The sequence below is a fragment of the Meleagris gallopavo genome, chromosome 1 (genome assembly GCF_000146605.3).
Source record: "Meleagris gallopavo isolate NT-WF06-2002-E0010 breed Aviagen turkey brand Nicholas breeding stock chromosome 1, Turkey_5.1, whole genome shotgun sequence".
In the NCBI taxonomy this organism is placed as follows: Eukaryota; Metazoa; Chordata; class Aves; order Galliformes; family Phasianidae; genus Meleagris; species Meleagris gallopavo.
This window is the reverse complement of record NC_015011.2, coordinates 35521767-35541962: the sequence shown is the minus strand read 5'-3', so window position 1 is coordinate 35541962 and position 20196 is coordinate 35521767.

The window sequence follows — 20196 nt, the reverse complement described above, 5'->3', positions numbered from 1 at the left end:
TCCTGCCTGCTAGTATGCTACAGCATTCACACCTGCCAGAAAATGTCAGAATGTTTATTCCAAGAATAAAAATGTGGGCATGTGTCTGCCTCCCAAAATAAATAGTGCAGCAGATATATTCTGTAGCACCTCCAATACTCACAGGTTAGAGTTAGTCACTCTTCCTGTAAGAGGGTGGCCATCAATCACTGTCAGAGGGAGCCTTGAGTTTGGAATCAGGAGCAAGGGTACATGGATCATTGGACAAGGAACACACAGAAACAGTAGGGAAGATATGCCTCTTCGTATGTGTAAATAGCAGCACAATGAAGTCCCCAGAGCATGTGGGATTGAGGAAAGAAAAACTGCAGTATGATGAGTTTGTTGGTTTGCCAAACAAATTATCTCTCAATCAGAAACTTCTCTTCCCACAAGACCACAGGGTGAATATTTTCATAATAAATAATAAAAAAGTCATTAATTTTTTTGTTCCTACCAGTGGAACATATTCATCTGCATTGATTTACTGGAAAAGAAGAAATCTTTGTTCTATTGTGAAGTGGTACAATTTTAAGATGGCAGATTCATAAGAAACACCAGAAGTGATATTCAGGGACTAATTTTGTCTGTCAAACTTGCTCTTTTCAAATGAGTTCTAATAAACTTGTCTACTTTCAAAATCTTCTATTTACATTATCTGAAACTGAAACAGAAAAAGTAATAAAAGCTTTGCAGGGAAACGGTATTCTTGCATTGTCTTTAAAGCACTGGAATAGGAACTGGCTAAATTTCTGGCTTTGTCATAGATTCTTTGGGTAACCCTGGCAGGTCATCTAATCTCTCCTTGCCTCAGAATTTATTGAGAAAAAAATACTCCCTTTGAACTTGTTGCTTAATGAGGCAAGCATTAGGGGACAGGTAGTGTGACCTGAATTCATATGACTGACAGAAACAAACAGTGCTTCAGGACAGAGAAACATGTCACTTTTGGGCTTCCTCTCTGGTCAGAGCAGAGGAATAAGAATCTCCTTCAGCAGTTAATGTAGTCCAGCTTGTGATCTGAAGGGTCTTTAAACAATATGTCTTTTTATGCATTCACACCCAAAGAAAATTTCCCGTTTGACATTTGACTTATCATGTTGTTCCAAACATGATTTTTTTTCCCCATTCAGTTATGATGGGGAATATTCCTTCAGAATAGTTGTTCACTGCTTTCTTCTTTGTGTTTCATGGCTACAGTCATCTTCATAAGAAATACTGCAGGACAAAACTCCTCTCATGCACGACCTCTTCTAAATGCAGGACAATGATAACCCTGCCCATGGCCCTGGGATCCCAATGGCCAGTTATTGAAGAACTCCTGTAAATGTCCGACATTTGATGAAGTCAGGTAGACAAGATGACTGACTATCCACACATTAGCTCTCCCCATGGTTTTGAAAGTTCTTCATTGTTCTCACAGGCAACCAAACTCAGAAGTATGGAAACAACACATTTCCCTCTTCTGAAGGCTTTTCCACGTCTACAATCATTGCAAATTCAGTATTTCCACCTTTTTTTCTGAAATCTATTTTAAGATGTTTGAAACAATGCTTTGGTCAAAGTGCTGTCAGTATCAGTGACTCATCTTTCTGAACGACATCTAAGATGATGAGCTGAAAACAAGAAGGAACCTTTTGGCTGCCAAACAGCTGCTTATTCACACAGCATCTATGTCCTCCATTCTCTACAAAAATTTTTTTGAAACAACAAGGCTTGTAAAAGACCGAAATATTATGAACAAAGCATAATCACAATGCAAGAACAGATGGAAAGTTGTGACAGAAAATATAATTGCAATATTCACGCTATTTATATATCTAATTATGCTGAATTAAATATAATTGAAATTTTAAAAATCAACTATTCTGTTTGCAAATGATGGTTCAGGAAACTGCATCCATTAAATCTGCAGTCTTTCCAAGGCTACAGATTTAATTCTAGATCTAGTAGATTCTAGAAGGAATCTATTTCAACAAAAGGAATGAAATAGTACCTCTGATCAAGGCACTGTCTGAAGAAGTGCAAGAATTTGTTTCAAACTTCTAATATGACTGCAGATTAGAGGGATTTGGAACTACAACATACATACTGACTGTTGTTCCAAGACCATTCTGTTTTCTATCTTGCTTTCTTTATTTTCTGTTTCTCCTCTCCAATCTGTTGAACCTTAGTGAATCTTGACCCAAATTTGCATTTCTATCAATTTTCTTTGCTTTCTACACCCCCTGGAAGCCCCACAAATGTGATAGATTAACAGGTTCTCTAAGAATAAATAAAGGAATGATGTCAAAGTAGGAAACTTAATGTCTCAAAACAAAATATTGACTATTTCTTTGTACTGTGAGTCAAAGGCAGGGAAAATGTATTGCCTCCCTGTACTCCACACCCATAGGTTTTAATGATTGCTTTCCAATTAATTAGGCATAGTTTTTTAAAGGTACAGCAACATCTGAACAAGGAAGCTAGAAATGTCCTACCTACAAAAAAAAAAAAAAAAGACTTTTAACTGTCTTAAATTCATGTAAGGATAAATACCTCATCAAAAACCACAGAGTTTTGTAAGTCTACGGAAAATGCTTACTGGTCTTCAAAATTTCTGAATTTGATGTTGATTTCTCAGCATGAAGTGTAACCAGTGAAACATACATAAACATAATATCATACAATGCTACAGATTCCCAGATACAGAGAGGAAATGTGGAGATTTGCAGCCCATGAATTAATACTATGGCAAATGTATGTACCCAGAAAACAAACACCTGGCAAAAAAAGCCTAGTAGTTGTTGGCCAAGACAACTGTTAGTCTAAATGCAATAACTATCTGGTTAAATATTTAAAGCTTGATTTATTACATATTAAACATATTACATATAAACATATTATTAGTTTATTACATATAAAATATTATTATTAGCTTCATTCTAAGAATGTTCAGTGAAATCTTCGAATTTCTTTGAGAAATTCCTCATGATAGGAATTTCAATTTGTGTAAGATTCTTGATGCTGTAAGCTAGTTAAAAGACTTTGATTTTGTCTTTCTCCTAGTTGCTTCTAACAAAATAAAGAATCAATCTCATATGATGTTTGGCACTTTGTAATGCAAAAGGCCATGCATGAAAACTTCTTATAAGGTATCAAGAATGATATGAAGTTTTGGGACAAAATGAGAGCAGATGATGAGCTGAGGTAAGCAGTAATGACTCCAGAGTTTAGCTGATAAAAAAACATGTGCCAGTCAAATTTGGGTTTGAAGTTTTGCTTTCAAAATTAATTTTTTACTTCACTCATCTAATAGGGAAACAGATTGATGCTTTGAAATTAAATTAGGCAAGCTGTTAATGAAGACTAATTGCTTTGCATAATTTGAAATATGTAGAGGGTTCCGTTGATCTGTGCAAGCTATACTTGTATTAGCATCAGGGCTGAAGAAAGACTTCTCCAAACCGTTTTCCATCCTCCTTATGCATCCTTCCAAAATCCTTTCAATAACTCAGAAAGTTAGAGCAACCCAGGAATATATGTCATTGCTCTTTCACTCAGCTCTGTTATATATCTTAGCTGCACTTTCATATTTTGCTCACAAAGGAACAAACTGCACTCTCCACTCAGTGCAACATTCTCATTTCACTGACAGATCCCCTTCTGATGCCTTGCTGGAGAAAATCTTGTTACACCATGAGAGCCAAGAGTCAGAGTTTTCCCTGTGAGTTTTATGCTTCAAGAGGTGTGTTTATGGAATGGGACCAGAGGCTGCAGGCAGAGGCATGAGGGGAAAGCTCATGTTGCCCATCATGGGCTACATTAGGCAGCTTCTCAAAGGAGTCGGTCCCTGGAAGCAAGAGCAAACTTCAGTCAGGGTGGCCAAGGCCTTGTCTTCCCTCATCCTGGTGGCCTGTTCCCATGTTCTCCCCTCCAGTGATGTGGGCAGACATCAAGACTTTCCAGGAAGCTTGTTCAAAACAGAAAACTAATCAGATTTTTTTTCCCACTGGGTTGATTTTTGGCTGAACTAACTCACCACCTACCAGACATGAGGCAGAAAGAACAGGAATGTACAGCTGGAGGTGGACGTGGGACTTGCCACACCACAGACTTATATCAGCTTAAAATTCTGTTGAACTGCACTCCTGAGGGTCATTTGCAGTCTAGTTTCTCTATATAAAAGTAAAAGAGTCACCAGAGAGCAGTAGGCTTTGCGTGAGGTGAGTTGGAGCACCTAGGTTAACTGCCTCCAGTCGGCAGTGTGACCTCCCATGTAGAAACATACTGTTATGCACTAATGATGCTCTGGACACACTTGGGTGACTGGTGGGTTGGAGCTTTTCCCCAATGTTTATTGATTTAGCAAACATAAGGAAAGGAGTTCCAAATCTGGCAGTTATTAGTGAGTCCATGCTCTAGCCTGCTTGCAAACACTTAACATTCTGAAACATTTTCAGAAGAGCCCATTTCAACATAGTCTGATTTCACTCAGTTATTCTCTTTGCAGATGGTTACCTCACTAGTAACATCTCATCCTCCTCTTCCATTCAGTTTTCTTACTAGCAGCAACACTTCTGTGTTAAAATACAACTGAGGCCAGCAACTCTAGGAACGCTCACATGTCTCAATTTTAATCATGTAACTTCATGTGTCCGAGTGAGAAAAGTAACCTCTTCCCAGGCTGCTAAGTGCTTGCTGGAAAAATGAACTCTTCCAGCAGCAGATGAGTTGTGCTTTCTATCCAAATCACTGAGGAAGACTCAGTTGCTCTCTAGTGATCACGGAGATACTACGGAAACTAAATTCAAGAACAGACATACAAATTAAGCACTTGGACAAAAAATAGCATCACTTTTCTTTATCTGCAGTGTGAAAAAAGACTGTGCACACATACAGCCAGTTGGGATAAACTTCTGTATTGTTCACTCTGAGGTCATCCCATCACTAAAGCATACATCTTATACCATGTAGATAGGTAAAAGATTGAGAAATAGCTGGATCCCTTTCTGGCCACAAACCAACACTACTATTCAGTTTGAGTGAAGTTGTTATTGGTTTACACTGAGGTAAGTGAGAGGAAAATCAGACAATGCAAGTGAAGCAAGCATTTGGAAAAACTTTTGCTGATGTACAGAAGTTTTATAGATGAACTCAGTTTCTGAAAATGCGAGTTAATGCACTATTTTGTCAAAGGTCTACTATAATTACAGCCACAAAAAAGTGCTCACATACTTATTTCTGGAGAACAGTGACATCTAGTGAGCATCCTGACCAGTACTAAGCATTCCCTGGGGTCCTCTTTTAAGACTGAGTCTAGTATTTGGGTTTAGTTCACTTTTCTGCTGTTTGTACATTGCAGTTCCTCAAATCTCAACTGCATGTGCTCCTATTCTCTGACAAGATATTAGATATCTGTTGAGCAAAGTTGCTGTGACCCAGGGTGGTAAGGGAGTGAGGCAACTTCAAAGTGGAAACTAAAGTAAAGCACAGTAAGTAAAACCATGCCATCAGCATCCGCAATTGGGCACTTCATTAACACTTGATCTTTAAAACCTGGAGAGGTGATCTTCCAGCTGTGTCATAAATAACCATTACATACAGTTCCATCTATCCAGTCTGTAGCCATGTGTTTTATTATATAATACACATATTATTATTATTATTATGAAAGGTATTGGACCAGATTCGGTGGTGTTTTTTTTTTAAAGTAGTTTAAGCATAAGGAAATAGTTTTTCTACATCTATACCAGTTTAAAAGGCAGAATCCTCTTACACCTAGATTATCAAGAGACTACTTTTCTCTGTCAGCATCTGAAGTAACTCAGCAGTAATGACAGAAAAGTCTGAAGTGCTTGAAAACCAAAAGTGATTAAATTTTTATATTATACACTATGTAGACCCTAAAACTTTAGGATGAGAAAATTACTGCATGAGTGCCATAGCATAAAGTACTTGAATGGATGAAATCCGTGCTGTAATGTGAGTTTTGATTGTTTCCTATGTCATGGTATTTACATGGGTTTTTTTCTTTCTTTCTTTTTTTTCCTTTTCCTCACTGCAAATGCTGAAAGTGTGCATGCATCTGAGGAAAAGTTGTGCAAATATCTCAAATGTCAGTAAACAGATACTCAAGGCTACTCCACTGCATCATGGCTCTTATTATTTTATCTCAGACAAAAGCGTAGTATGCAGTACACAGATGTTGTATCTTAAGGAGTGGGCACAACAAGACCAAAGTTTTCTGACAAATGTAATCTTGATGTTTCTCAACTTTTGTGTCTGACTTTTCTACTGTAACATTTCTGTAACACCTTTAAAGTCAAACATATCTCTAGAATCTTTCCTAATCTCTACCAGGTAGATAGACTGAATTTTGCGGAAGGCAGTTGTTGAACCCAGGTACAGGTTTAACTTCTTAGAAGAGCACTGCTGATTGTCCTAACCCTGCTACCACCAAGGTAGATGCTGTCTCTCAAATACTGTTTGACCTCTCTTGGCTTTCTTTCCTGCAAAGATCTACTGAAGAGTTGAATGCAATGAGGAAAAGAATTACAACATATGAGAAACATGATTATGTGGCAGCTGGGTTACTGGGAGAAGCCACAGCAATGTGATAAAAACAGCTTGCATGATGAGGAGAAAAAAAACTGATTTCCCCCTTTACATCACATCAAATGAATGTTTTAAGAATAAAGCTACAACAGTTAAGAAATTATGTCAATAGGAAGAACTGTTGTTTCCTTCCTCTCTCCTGAAACATGTATTTTAGTTTCTCAGAGAGTACATAAGGCACTGATTTTCTAACGTTAATGTTAAGCATCCAAGAAAGGGTTTCAAAGTCAGTTGAGAAGTCTGAGCCTCTCTGGCCTAGGAATGTATCAAAATCAGATAAAACCAGAGCAGCAAGGCTGTACTTTGCCATTCTCAGCTAGTTTAAAATTATGTAGAACTTAGTAATGGACTATAAACAATGAGGTATTTGGCTTGGCTATGTTAGTGTAAACATGATGTTTCAATTGAAACCTTCTATATCAGATTATTTTTCTCTTCAGTTTGCGTTCTATAAATAACTTGGAATAGAATAGATTCCCAGGAGTCATCAACAAGTTGAAATCGTTACACTGACAACATCCTTTCTGACCTGAGCCACTTCGAGCCTTATGGGCTATTTTCCTTCTCAGAGTACCAGCTGCTGGAGAATGAGTGATGCATTTTTCCTGTGGCTTAATAGCTATTTTCTGGTAGGAAAGTGTAGTGAAAAGCAACAATATCAATTCAGAAATGGTGATTAGTAAAATTACAATGTTAAATCCTTCCTATCTTGTTAGGGTTTTTCTCAACTTGAAAAAAAGTATCTGTGATTATTTTTATACCAGTGATGATTGAGTAATACAAAAATATGTATTTTTGGGTTAGGTTTGGGGTTGTACTGGGTTTATTTTAAATTGGGAAATGCTGTATATAAATACAGAAATTCTGTGCCTTTTCTTAGCTGAGGATCATTTTCAAGTGTTAGAAGATAAAATACATTATCCACAAAACACTGAACATTTTTTTAAAGACCCAAAACACAGATTTGCAGTTCTTCAGCTTTTCATGCTTTTTCCCTTTATGCTTCAAGGTAGAAAGTGTATAAAAGGCTTTGTGCTTTGTGTACAGTATTTTGTCATGAATATTTAATTATGTTTTGGAAGCAGTTTATGTACCAGTGTACAAGTAGCTCTAATGTGAAAATACAACTGAGAAAAGATTAACCATCAGTGCATGCCACTGGAAAGAGCAAGATCTGTCTCAGAAGATTCCTGTTAGATAATGGCATGATCTTTATTTGAAGAAAATAAATCATACATCACATTTGAATGTTAGAAAAACTCTAGACTTTAAAAGAAGAAAAGACTAGCTCCTTTAGAAACAAAAGAAGAAAAGAGTGATGTATTAGCAGAAAAGGTGGACATAGCTTTATTCTACTGTCACATGATGGAAATATGTCAAGAGTGGACACAGGTAGTGAGTCTGTATATAGGAAGAAGCCCACACTTCTTGGTCAGATAAATATACAAGTTCACCCATTTCTGAAGTTATAAAAAGATGAGTTTAAAAACAAGTAACAGAAGAAAATGTTTGTTCCTATTCTCAAGTTTACTGTAATTTTAATAGCTGGTCCACGGTTTTCTACAAGTAAATAATAACTGGATATATGGAAGAGACTGGCAAAGCAAAGAAACTACAACACACCACTTGGGAATAGTGATTTTCTTTTCATGAATGCTTCTGTAACGTGATGACAAGACTGCGTTGCCAAAGACAAAATGGTAAAGCACTGCCAAGACATTTGATTGATATATCTACTTTAAAGATCCTACCAGAATATTGATTTACTATTTCAATTAAAATACTGTGGGGAAAATAGAACAGTAGAAAGACTTATTTTATTAAGACAACTGATACACTTTTATATGATTATTATTTTTGACAGCTCCCCAGATGATTTATTTTTATTAAATGACTTTCCAGATATTCAAAGACTTGACATTTCTATCCATTGATCATCTATAATTCTACAGGTTAGGTTATATGTCATACATTATGTAGGTCTTATCAGTTCTCTAGATGGAATAGATGACCCTCTTAATAAACTACTTTCATTACCTATGATGCTACTTGCAAGAAGTAAATATTCTGGACTCCAAATGGGTAGACTACACTCAGTGATGTAGCCTTTCTTAAAGCTTTACACACACATAACTCACACACATGCAAAGAAAGGATAAATGAGTAAAATAAAAATGGAATAGCCATTACTTTTGTTTGTGCTGCTTTTAATTTTTCTTTTCTTTTTTATTCTCTTAAAAGGTCATGGTTAATAAGTATAATTATTTTCTTTCTTCAATCACTGTGTCCCCTAGGAGTTGGTAGGGCAGTCCATGAAACTGGAAAAGCAGGACTGGATTCCATAAAATGACATTAAGAAAAACAATTGCTAAATGTTGACCTCTATTAACTGCAGAGAGGAGCTCTGTTTATTTTTTTGTTTGGATGAAATTACTTGCTGCTCAGCAAATTGAAACGTTTTTTTCAACACACATAGAATTCAGTATTCTTATCCCAACTATAGTGCTTACTTTGATTTCCAGAGACCCTCAAGCTTCTATTGCCACCTCCTCCTGTTTCCCTCAACACAGTTTGTCTCTCTACTTGTGTTTTTCCCCCCTCAACCACTGTACTGTTTATCCTTTTGCACCAACTTATCACATTGCTTATACCTGCCTCTCCACTCATATCTATTTTGATGTTTCCATTGGAGCTTCTTCCTTCCAGTGCTCCGGTGCTAGGAGCAGGTATAGAAAAAGTTCTCTGCTTTCCATTCTGCTGCTTGTGACTCCTTGCTGCTAAGAGCAGTTACAAAAGTCTGCTCACCTTTGCAGTGAAATACAGACATCCAGCCAACAACCAGAACTGCAATATACACAGGGCAGATTGTACTTTGAGATAATCTAGCCTCCAGCTGAAAACAACCAGCAACCACTACTTCCAGAAACCCCCAAGTACATGTATTGCATATACTTACAGCTTTGATGAAGATAGAACAATTTTTTGTGATAACAACAATAGCAATATCCTGCCACCAGAATGGCTTTTAGCTTTGATCAAAAGTTTGGCAGTGCTAGAGATTATAATACCTTTCTAATGGCTACCTCTTGGCAAAAACAGTTTGTTTTAGACTTCTATCCCATACTGTCATTATGCTCAATATGAGCATGGGATAATGGCCACTCTAGAGTTGTTTAACCATAGGGTAAGGAAAGTGTCATTGATAAGGCTGGGAAAAACAACATGATGTTTTTTGTCTGGAGGAGAGCTGCCTAAGAAAATAAAGTCTTGTTTCAGTGAGAAAACTAAGTTTAAACTAAGACAGGGAGGTTTAGGTTAGATATTAGGAGGAAGTTTTTCACACAGAGGGTGGTGACGCACTTGAAGAGGTTGCCCAAGGAGGCTGTGGATGCCCCATCCCTGGGGCATTCAAGGCCAGGCTGGATGTGGCTCTGAGCAGCCTGGTCTGGTGGTTGGTGACTCAGCACATAGGGGGGTTGAGACCAGATGATCGTTGTGGTCTTTTTCAACCCCAGCCATTCTATGATTCCATGAAGTTACATGTGCTGCTTTTTTCCTCACTCTTTTCAGGGAAGTTTTTCTAATTAGAGTGTTATTTTATGTTGGTTTAATTTCACATTTTGAGGGAGTGAGGCTGTTTAAAATTCAGCATGTACAGTATGAATGGCTATGGGCAAAAGAGATAATTTGTTGGGATTTTTTCCAAGTTCACTATGGTTTTAAAAATTCCACCTCATGCTGCAACAGAAATTGAATATTGTAGTACATTAATGGTTCTGGATTGGAGTGTACAAGAGCTGTGCAAAATATATGCACTGTAGCCTCCCTATTTTTACCGGGGCCAGGGATCAATGTTTGAACCAAAGAACCAGGCACCAAGATTGTCTGTAAAATACTGAAACCAGAAATATTTTTCATGATGATTTATAATTGCAAGCAAATAGTCAACATGTGTTTCTTGCCAGGAGCCATAAATTGGCGCTGGCAGTTTGGCAAATAAGACTCACTCCATTCACACCAATAATGTTAAGCCTTTGCTTACCAGATTTCACATAGAGATGCCAGTTGTCCTTAAAAACTAATTGGAACTTTTGAATATATATCACTACATAAGTAATGTATATTAGTTTATATAATAAGTTTATATATTGATATATATAAATTTTTATTTTATATATATGTGTGTATATATATATATAAGTAATAATAGTCCAGAGGTTATTATTAACTGATTTGATTTCACTTGAACAAACAGGACCAATGCTTTTCAGGCACCACTCATTCTTACTTCAGACCTTTCAGTTCCTCCCTTTTGTTTTGTAACTGTTCCTGTAGCTGTTCAAATTTAAAAGACAGTAATGACTTCATTATTTTCTTAGCTTCTATTTCTGTTTTTAGGTCTTGTTCCTCTCTTATTGCATATCTTCTTGATATGCAACTCATAAACCTGTTCGTATCATTTTACAAATTACACCTTTGTCTTTTTCATCCTTAGTCGAAACTCTCACAGCATCCAGTTCTTTCTCTGGAGCATCTAGTTGTTTCTCTACAGCTTCCCATTTCTTCTCTACAGCTTCCCATTTCTTCTCTACAGCTTCCCAGTCACACCAAGGATCATGGCTCCATTTTCCTGAGAAGATGGGGTTCAGATTAATACCGTGCTTTTTTATAAGTAGTCAGTGACACTACTTGTCATCCTGCTGACTATGCTAATTTGCTGCAAATAGAATTTTTACACTGGTTTTGATTTAACAGCAATTTGAGTTCATTTATGGTAAATCATAAGATTAGATTGTGTGGTATTGAGTAGCTCTTCATTTATTAATCATCTTTAAAAAGTGATACAGTGGAGTTTGCTAGAATCGAAACCATGACTTAGTTACTAAGGTTTAAGAATGGCAAGGTTCACATGAGACTTACTGCAGTGCATAGAGATTTTTCTGAATTACTTTTTTGCCTTAAGGACTTTTCCCTTTCCAAATGAATTCCTCACTCTTTTCTTCCATCAGCATTTTGAAAGTCTGCTCTAAGAGGTTTTCCAGCTCAAGGGGGAGATTCTAGATCACAGTTCACTGTGATCCTGGAGTTCTCAAGGTGCTCTTTGCTTAGGATCACTATTTGTAGGGCTGCAATATAAGTGACTTTAGTCAGTATTTTTCCATTATGGCTACAGTTCAGGCAAGGTAATTCTGGAGCTTTCCACCAACCATACAGTTTTAGTGCTTCCCAGGTTGTGCCATTCTGGTTCCTTTCAGACTGGGCTATAATCCAGGCATCGGGAGTTCCTGGTGCAGTCAGGGAGTGTCTGATTGTCCCAACTCACTGCACTTGTAAGAAAGACAAGAACGTGAAGCAGGCTGAGACTGTAGAGTGGCCCAGCAGGCTGCACCACCACAAACAGGTATAGTCAGATTTATTGCAATAAAATCAAGAAAACTCTCCGAGATATGTAATGTTTCCATAGGGTCTAGAAACAACTGAAAATGGGGAACAACTTCTATTAGAGGATGCAAGGAAACCTTAATTACAGATTTTAAAATCGATGATTTTTTTGAATTTTTTTATTTGAGTTTCTCTGGCTCTCTCCTAAAGAATAAATGGTGTTTCAGTTGTGAATCAAAATAATACTTTTAACTCAAAAAAGGAGTATACCTGAGAGTCTGGTCTCGCCATTTCAATGTCATGCAGTTCTCATAATTAATTACAATACTCCCAGGCCTGGTGACTAGACATTGCCTAGTGCTTATCTGTAAAAAAATTTAAGATGCATATGCTGGACTTTCCATCTTTTTGGTTAATTCCTTAATCACCCTCTTTAAAAGTAGATTTCATTTTAAACATAATGCAAACTTTATATTTTATATACATATTTGCACAGTATTATATACATTATTTAAATTGAATATGTTACAGACTGTTGTTTTCTAGTTTATGTTTGTAAAAAAAGCAAGCAAAACTCTCATGAAGTAATATTTCTAAACATTTCTAAGTATTTCTTCTTTAAAGATTTGGGATTGTACTGTAGTTTCTTGGGGTTATGATCACACTCTTCAGATCCTAACAGAGATTCTAACTTGAGATGCCTTGAGGTGATCAGGTACCAGTGCCACCTCTGAGGACATTTAATTCTTCACAAATAATGCCTATTTGTATAGGTGCATAAAATGGCACTGTTTTGTATTGAAATAAAATGTCAGTTCCTATGGGACTGATAACTTCCCTCATGAATAAGAGGTCACCTACCATAAGTAGTCACCTACTTCGTGGGCATTACTGAGTGAGCTGATGATGCCTTTATGCATCTTAAATCACCTGTAACTGTAAAACTAAAGAACACAAAGAAAAAAAGAAGAAAAAAAAAAGAAGAAAGAGGGGGAGGCTCTAATGAATTATCCTTAGGAGACTGTGAAAAGTCAGTGAAACTGAGCTCTCCTGTGGATGGTTCAGGTGTCTTTTGGAAAGAAAACAATTATAGATCAATTCCAGGACATATTAACTGATTCTTTTGAGAAGAAATCAATATGGAAAAGGCACAACAGAAGAATGTATATCGTAACTAAAATTTCAGCTGCTATTTAGCACAGAATCTGCAGCAAAAACTCCTAAATTAATATTGTGTTAATATCAGGTCACCAGTACCAACCATTTTGCCACAGAAATCCATTTCTATGGTGTCGCACTACTAAGAATCATAGAACATCTTGCTGGAAGGGATCATCTGCTTGGATTCTCTGCTTCAAGCAGAACAAAACTGGAAATTAAAATAAATTCTGAAGTCACACTGAGTTACACAGGGTATCATCCAACTGAGTTCTGAATCCAGAGGGAGATGTCACAGCCTTCCTGGTCAAGCAGTTTCTAGAGTCTGACTACCATCAAAGTGATTTTTATTTCTTTGCCTAATGTCTAGTCAGATTTTATGGACATACAGCTTGTGCCTTCTACCTCTTGCTCTATTACTGTGTGAGTCTAGGAAGAGCTCCATCTTCCCTATATGCTTCCACTATGTAGATGTAGATAGCAGTGAGATCCTCCTTTAATCTTCTCTTCCTTACACTGAATAAATACAGCTTCATCAGTGTTTCCTCCCATGCTGGGAGCTTCAGTCTACTGTCACCTCAGTGGCCCTTTGCTGAACTCATTTCAGTATTCCAATGTCTTGTCCTGGTAAGCCCCAAACTGGGCATAGTATTCCAGATGCAGACTCACAAGTGCTAGTTCAGGCGAAATAGCTACTTCCTTTGATCTGCGTATCCATTGATTCATGGCACTCACTGAAATACTTAGTTTCAGTGGGAAAACAACAGCTGTAGTGGTGTGCATATGTAAGTGGCACAAATAGGATAACAATTTAGGGCCAAAATGCAACCATTATAAAGTATAATAATCTCCTAACTATTTAATTTAGGAGTATCACAGAGGCTTTAAATATCACACCATTTTAGCACTGCAATGAAGTTCCATCCTCGTAATCAATGTTTGTTTATAATGGTAGAAGATATCTGAATTCCAGAGACCAACTTGTAACATGCTGCCAACACCAAACAGTCCTCTACTTCAAACCTTCTTCCAAATTTCAGTCAATCCCTTCATATCACTATAGCAAGGTTTCAACAAAAGTGAATTCAGATGGGCTATGTTATCAAGACCTGTCAAATTATTTTTATTTGATTTTTGCCTTCACCCTAATGTCTTCCTCACCTTTCAGTCTGTACTAGAAGACAGTATCTTCAGCCTTTGCTCCTTTAGCAAATGCACACATAATTTCAGCCAGATATAAAGAGGTTATAGTCTTACCAATTACCTAAACTTTTCAGCTAAAAAAGATTACATTTAAGATCTCTACACTTATGGTGTGTCAGGTATGTAATCCAAAATTAATCAAATGATATCCTAAAGCAAAATCATTAATGAAAACTGAATCTCTCAACAGTGTCTGGTTACTAAATATTATGTATACAGGATGTTTTGCTGAAGACAACTGCTGTGACTCCCATCCTCTAATATTCCATGAGTATCAACTCAATATTGGCAAGTTACAGTTTCCTGTTCATATTTTGGGTTTTTCTGTTAGGTTTTTTTTCTTTAATCCAGATTAAGGTGCTGCATCTTTTGATTCAGTGGAAATTCAACTCCTGGTTGCAAGTATTATTTTAACAACACTGTTTGGAAAGATAATGGGCAGCCAAATCAAGCCTATTTTCATTCATATTAATCTTTGTGCACATACAAGAAAATAGTGATTGCTAAACAGATATGAGAGAGATAACTGGCAGTTTGTTATTGTTTACTTGAGTTAGGATAAGAAAGTTGACTTCACATAGAATTGTGTATTCAAGTAATAAAATTCTAACTGAATTCTCTTTAATTTTCTATTTCAAGGAGCCACGCTCTTCCTGAAATGTAAAATCAGAGTGAACTGTCTGAAGTTAATACTACAAGTACACAAACATCCAAATTGCCTAATCTTACCTGAATCTGAACTAACACTTCCATTGTCACCTTTGGGTTATCTCACTTGAGACAGATCTAATTGTTGTAAGTATCTCCATGCATACTCAGCTACTTTTGTGTTTAGAGGTCAGTTTAGAGTGTACAGCACAATTTACTTTAAATTTTGAGCATAGGTGGTTCATTAAGGGATGTTCTGTGTAGTTATGAGTAACCACAGGTACCTATTATTCTATACTCAAATGCATATTAGTATAGACACATAACTGTGTTTGGTTGTTGTTTTTTTTTTTTAACCAGTATTTCATAAAAGGATGTATCATATTATATTAAAATGATTGACAATACAAATGAGCATATTTCAAGAGATATATTCCTAGCCTTCACTAAAGACATTTTCAGGAAAATCTGAAAATTCTTTTTTTATCTTTGTTGCCTGTGTCACAGTTCAAAGTATCTGATTTTAAGAATAATGATGCTGGTGATAGAACATTGGAGGAAGATATCTTTACTGTCCTCTGGTATGAATATCATAAAAGAGAGAAGAGCTTGGAAGAAAAAGGAAATGGTGAAATAGTACCCAGATTGTACAAAATCAGAGATGTCATTTGCTGTTCCAGATAATTGTATGAAGACTTGGACAGAGAGATAAAAACATTTGCTAACATGGAATTGTTGGTAATGTCCTTGTGGAGCGTTGATTATCGTAAATATCTCTAGTGAGAAACCCAGAAAAATGCCCAGAGTGAACAACTTTGCAAGACTGTGTAATAATCACCTGAGCAAATACTGGTATCTATTTGCAAGCTAATTATCTCTCATTATATTCAACGGAGAAAAACTGGAATTGTAGGGCATGATTCATCCCAAGGTAAACATCTAAAATAGATCAGATTAAATATGCACTAGGACTTCCTATTTGTCTCTCTTGATGACAAATGGAGCTCATCATGACTAGCTCAAAGGAAAATATCTACCTACCTTGCAAATCTGTTAAGTCAGGTGAAGTGAATCCCACATCTATATTTGGAATATTTTGACCTGTGCATACATGTCCCACTTTCAGGCAAAACAACGGAATGGCTAAAGCAGCACAGCAGAAAGCAACACTGACTTTTCCAGTACATTTGCAAAATTAGGCTTCAGATGGAAACAGTTCTGAAAGACCTTGCTATGAGCAAGATAAATAGTCATCCTTATTATTTCGAATCCATTTAAAAGTATTTTACCATTAAATACAAGACAAGCTTTCATAAACATAGTAAGAATAAGCAGCTCTCCATTGTATTCATTCCTTTTTCACATGGAAAATAGAGAAAGAATCACAACAGGCATCCAAATGGCCAGCTACATTTGCCTTCTCTGTGCTGCAAAGCAAGTGACCCAGAGCTATGTAACTTCATATGAAAAGAAAACAATGTGAATTTGCTAGCAATCAAAATGCATGAATGAAACATGCTGCCAGAAGGGAAGTAAACAGCATGCCTAAATGCATTTGCAAGTACTCTTGCCTTGTCCTCAGCCACCAGCTGGGGCTGCCCCAGTCCCCTACAGGTCTCATTCAGTATTTAAGTTTGGGATTAATAGTTGTTTGCATTGTAGCTTAAACAAACTGTCCATAACTCATTTGATTATTTCTGAATTACCCCTAGAAAGAGGAGTGACTTTTTTTTTCCATTTAAGCTATAGCTAAATAAATAATTTCTTTGAAAAGGTAAAAATTAAGACATAGTCTTGAAGTTTTCCATTAACACACACAGTGACAAATGAGTTGGCTGGGAGAATAAAATACCATTGAATCCTCTCTCTGTTTTGAGAGAGTTTTTGTTGTCTCCCAGATAAGCCAGCATCAGTTTTCCATGTGCATACTAGATATTGTACCAAAAGTACATGGTAGAGCTTAAGACCACTTTAGAAGTGCAGTAATCCTAAAATGACAATACTTGTTTAGGAATACTATGCATTTGCATTGGCACAACATTTATGTTGCCCACAGGCACTCTCTCAGGACACAAGTTATTCCCTGACACTTTTCCTGCAGCATTTATGTTTCTGCACTGTATTATAATCACTCTGCCCATCTTAGCAATATGATTTAGTGCTAGTCTAACTTTACAAGTCATGAGCTCTCTTCTGCTGAGACTGCAGTATACACACGTGCACACATTGAAAAGTAGTTATTTTTTCTGATTTGCATTCATTTCTCTGAAGAATCCTTTGATCTGTGCATAACCTCCTCTTCACCCCTCCTCCTCCTCCAACCTGCTTTCATTTATTACTACGCAGTGCTTGTTTTCTGCTGAAACTTGTCAAGGGAGAACAGATATAAGCATCTGTATTATTTATCTCAGACAAAAATGTGGTTCCCTCTTCTTCAGACACATTTTCTGCTTGATAAAGAATATATCACTGCCCTCTTAAACTAAAGATTGTTTTAGAATCATAGAATCATAGAACTGCTTGGGTTGGAATGGACCTCAAGGATCATGAAGGTCCAACCCCCCTGCTGCAGGCAGGGCCACCAAGCTCCATATCTAATACTAGACCAGGCTGCCCAAGGCCCCATCCAACCTGGCCTTGAACACCTCCAGGAATGGGGCATCCACAGCCTCTCTGGGCAGCCTCTGCCAGCACTTACCACTCTCATAGTGAAGAACTTTCCTCCTGATATCCACCTAAATTTTCCCTCCTTCAACTTAAAACCATTCCCCTTTGTCCTGCTATTATCTACCTTTTCAAAGAGTTGGAACTCTTTGTCAAGATGGATGAGGAATAGATAAATCCCATGTATGTGCTTTGTCCTCTGAACTTGGGTTACATTGTTCTAGCTTTCTGTTAAAGTCAATGGAAGTCTAGCACAAAGTGATTTTCAGCCAAGGAAGGTGGTCTGACTAGCATGACAATTGAGAAAAACAAAAAGAGCTCTAACGCTTGGACTAGACTCTCTTAATTATAACAAACACTGAATATGACTTCTTAGCAGGCACTGATCTCTGCTTTCTGATGACCATCGACAGAACCTAAGAGAACAGCATGAACCTGTGATGTGAAGTTCAAGTTGGATATCAGGAAACAGTTCTTCTCTGAGAGGGTAGTGGGGCTCTGGAACAGGCTCCCCAGGGCAGTGGTCATGGTACTGATCTTGCTGGAGTTCAAGAAGAGTCTGGAAAACATGCTCAGACATAGAGTTTGAATTTTGGGTGGTCCTGTGTGGAGTCAGGAAGTGGACTTGAAGATCCTTTTGAGTCCCTACCAACTCAAGATACTTTATGATTCTGTGATTCTATGAAATTGAAAAGAATTAGTAATATATAATTTACCTCTCTTATAAATATTGGGAAAGTTACGTCTCAACTGAACACTTCGTCCCGCTCTGAGCTTAATATAACCTCTCATAGTAAGGTATACATTAGTGATGTCCACTCTCTGCTAATATAATTTTTTATATTTGGAAAAAAAAAAAAGCAAAAAAAAAAAAAGCAACAACAACCCTGAAGCTAGAGTATTCAAGTTGATGCAACATGTTACCTCACTTTCTGTGTAACAGCTTCCCACTCCACAGTCATGCTTCCATTTTGTGTTGATGACAGTGCCTTTTAAAAATGATGCATTGCTATAAAATTCAGCAAGTGAGTTAGAGTCTTAGCTTTCCATTGCATTCATCTTAAGTGTGAGCTGGAAGCCTAAATGTTTTCTTGGATGTGGGCTCAAAATTGTATTTTAAGGCATTTCCCCAGTGAAAAACAGTTCTCTTGGTGAGTCATCTTGTCTTAGTGTCTTTGGGCTCTACAAGTGAGGAGAGTAGATGTTGCTGCAGTGCTCAGTCATATAAAACCACAGCTGCCTCATTTGTAACCACACAGGGAAGGATCAATACCATTAGCTTCAGTTGAGTTATCTTGTTGACATATTTGACCCTAAATGGTTGCCTAGAACACACAAGGGTGATGACTTGTGGAGAATAACTAAACATCAAATGATCATAAGTAATTTTTATTTTGTGTTTCCCCGGGAAGTGGCTACCTGGTAACTTGCATGGTAGAATTTACCAAGGGAAGCAAGTGTAGCTGCCTACTTATTCCTCCCAAATGTACAACTCTGAGCCCTGGGCACACAGGAACTGCAGCTGTGAGGGCTCAAGCGGGCTGCACTACACAGATAGACTTCTATTTTTCACTTTTTTTAGTTCCCATTTCACCTATTCAGAATGGGCAGAATTAAGCTGTGCTGCAAGTAGTGTATGCCCACAAAGAATTACCACCTAAAAAGCAGCAGTGGTCCTGTGAGTTAGCAGGGCATCTGAGGCACAACACCTACAAAGATATCACTGAGATGACATGGCTCAAATGCTACTGCACTCAAATATCCCCTCAATCCTTTTAATTCCCCCGTTTCAGGAAGAGTTCAAGATAGTGCTGTTTTCCAACCCAAGCATTTTTTCACTTCAGTTGCTGTCAAGCGAGCGATTCAGCAGCCTATCGGCATGTCAGCAGCCATGCGGGGGCTGGCAGAGGAAGCTCGTTTGCATACATACAGTCACACACGCAATCACGTCTAGAAATCTGCTCCTATGCAGTCCTTTGCATCATGACATTAAGAAAATGTCTACACACAGGTTCATCTGAAGACAATTACAAGCAAGCTCTGTTCATCTCTGTTATTTCCTACTTCATTCCAGCTACTTGCCAGGTGGCACAAGTTTCTTGCTGTCAAGGCTGGCCTCCAGTGACTCTTGTTCAATTAAATGCAACTTTAGCAAATGATTGTGTTAGAGGGCTCTGTCGTGCCTGGCTTCTGTATTTGAGGCTCTGATATTCCTGTTACCAGATTTTGTGAGTTCCTGCTGGGTGGGTGTTGCATCAGCCCACTCCAGTGGCGGCTCAGCAGCCCCAAAGCCAACGCTATTTTACTCCCATTTCGGCCATGATTCCCAACATAGTTTCTGCTAACGGTTTATTTGCAACACAGCGTATCTGACAACAAACCGAAGGAGAAGACTGCTTCCTCTGCAAACACAAAAACACGTCGCCGATGTCCTGGCAGACACGCCGAACCCTTTGGGTCGAACCTCATACACACGCCCTTTAATATTTGGAAGACGCAACACAGCCGCTTCGCTGCATCAGCGAG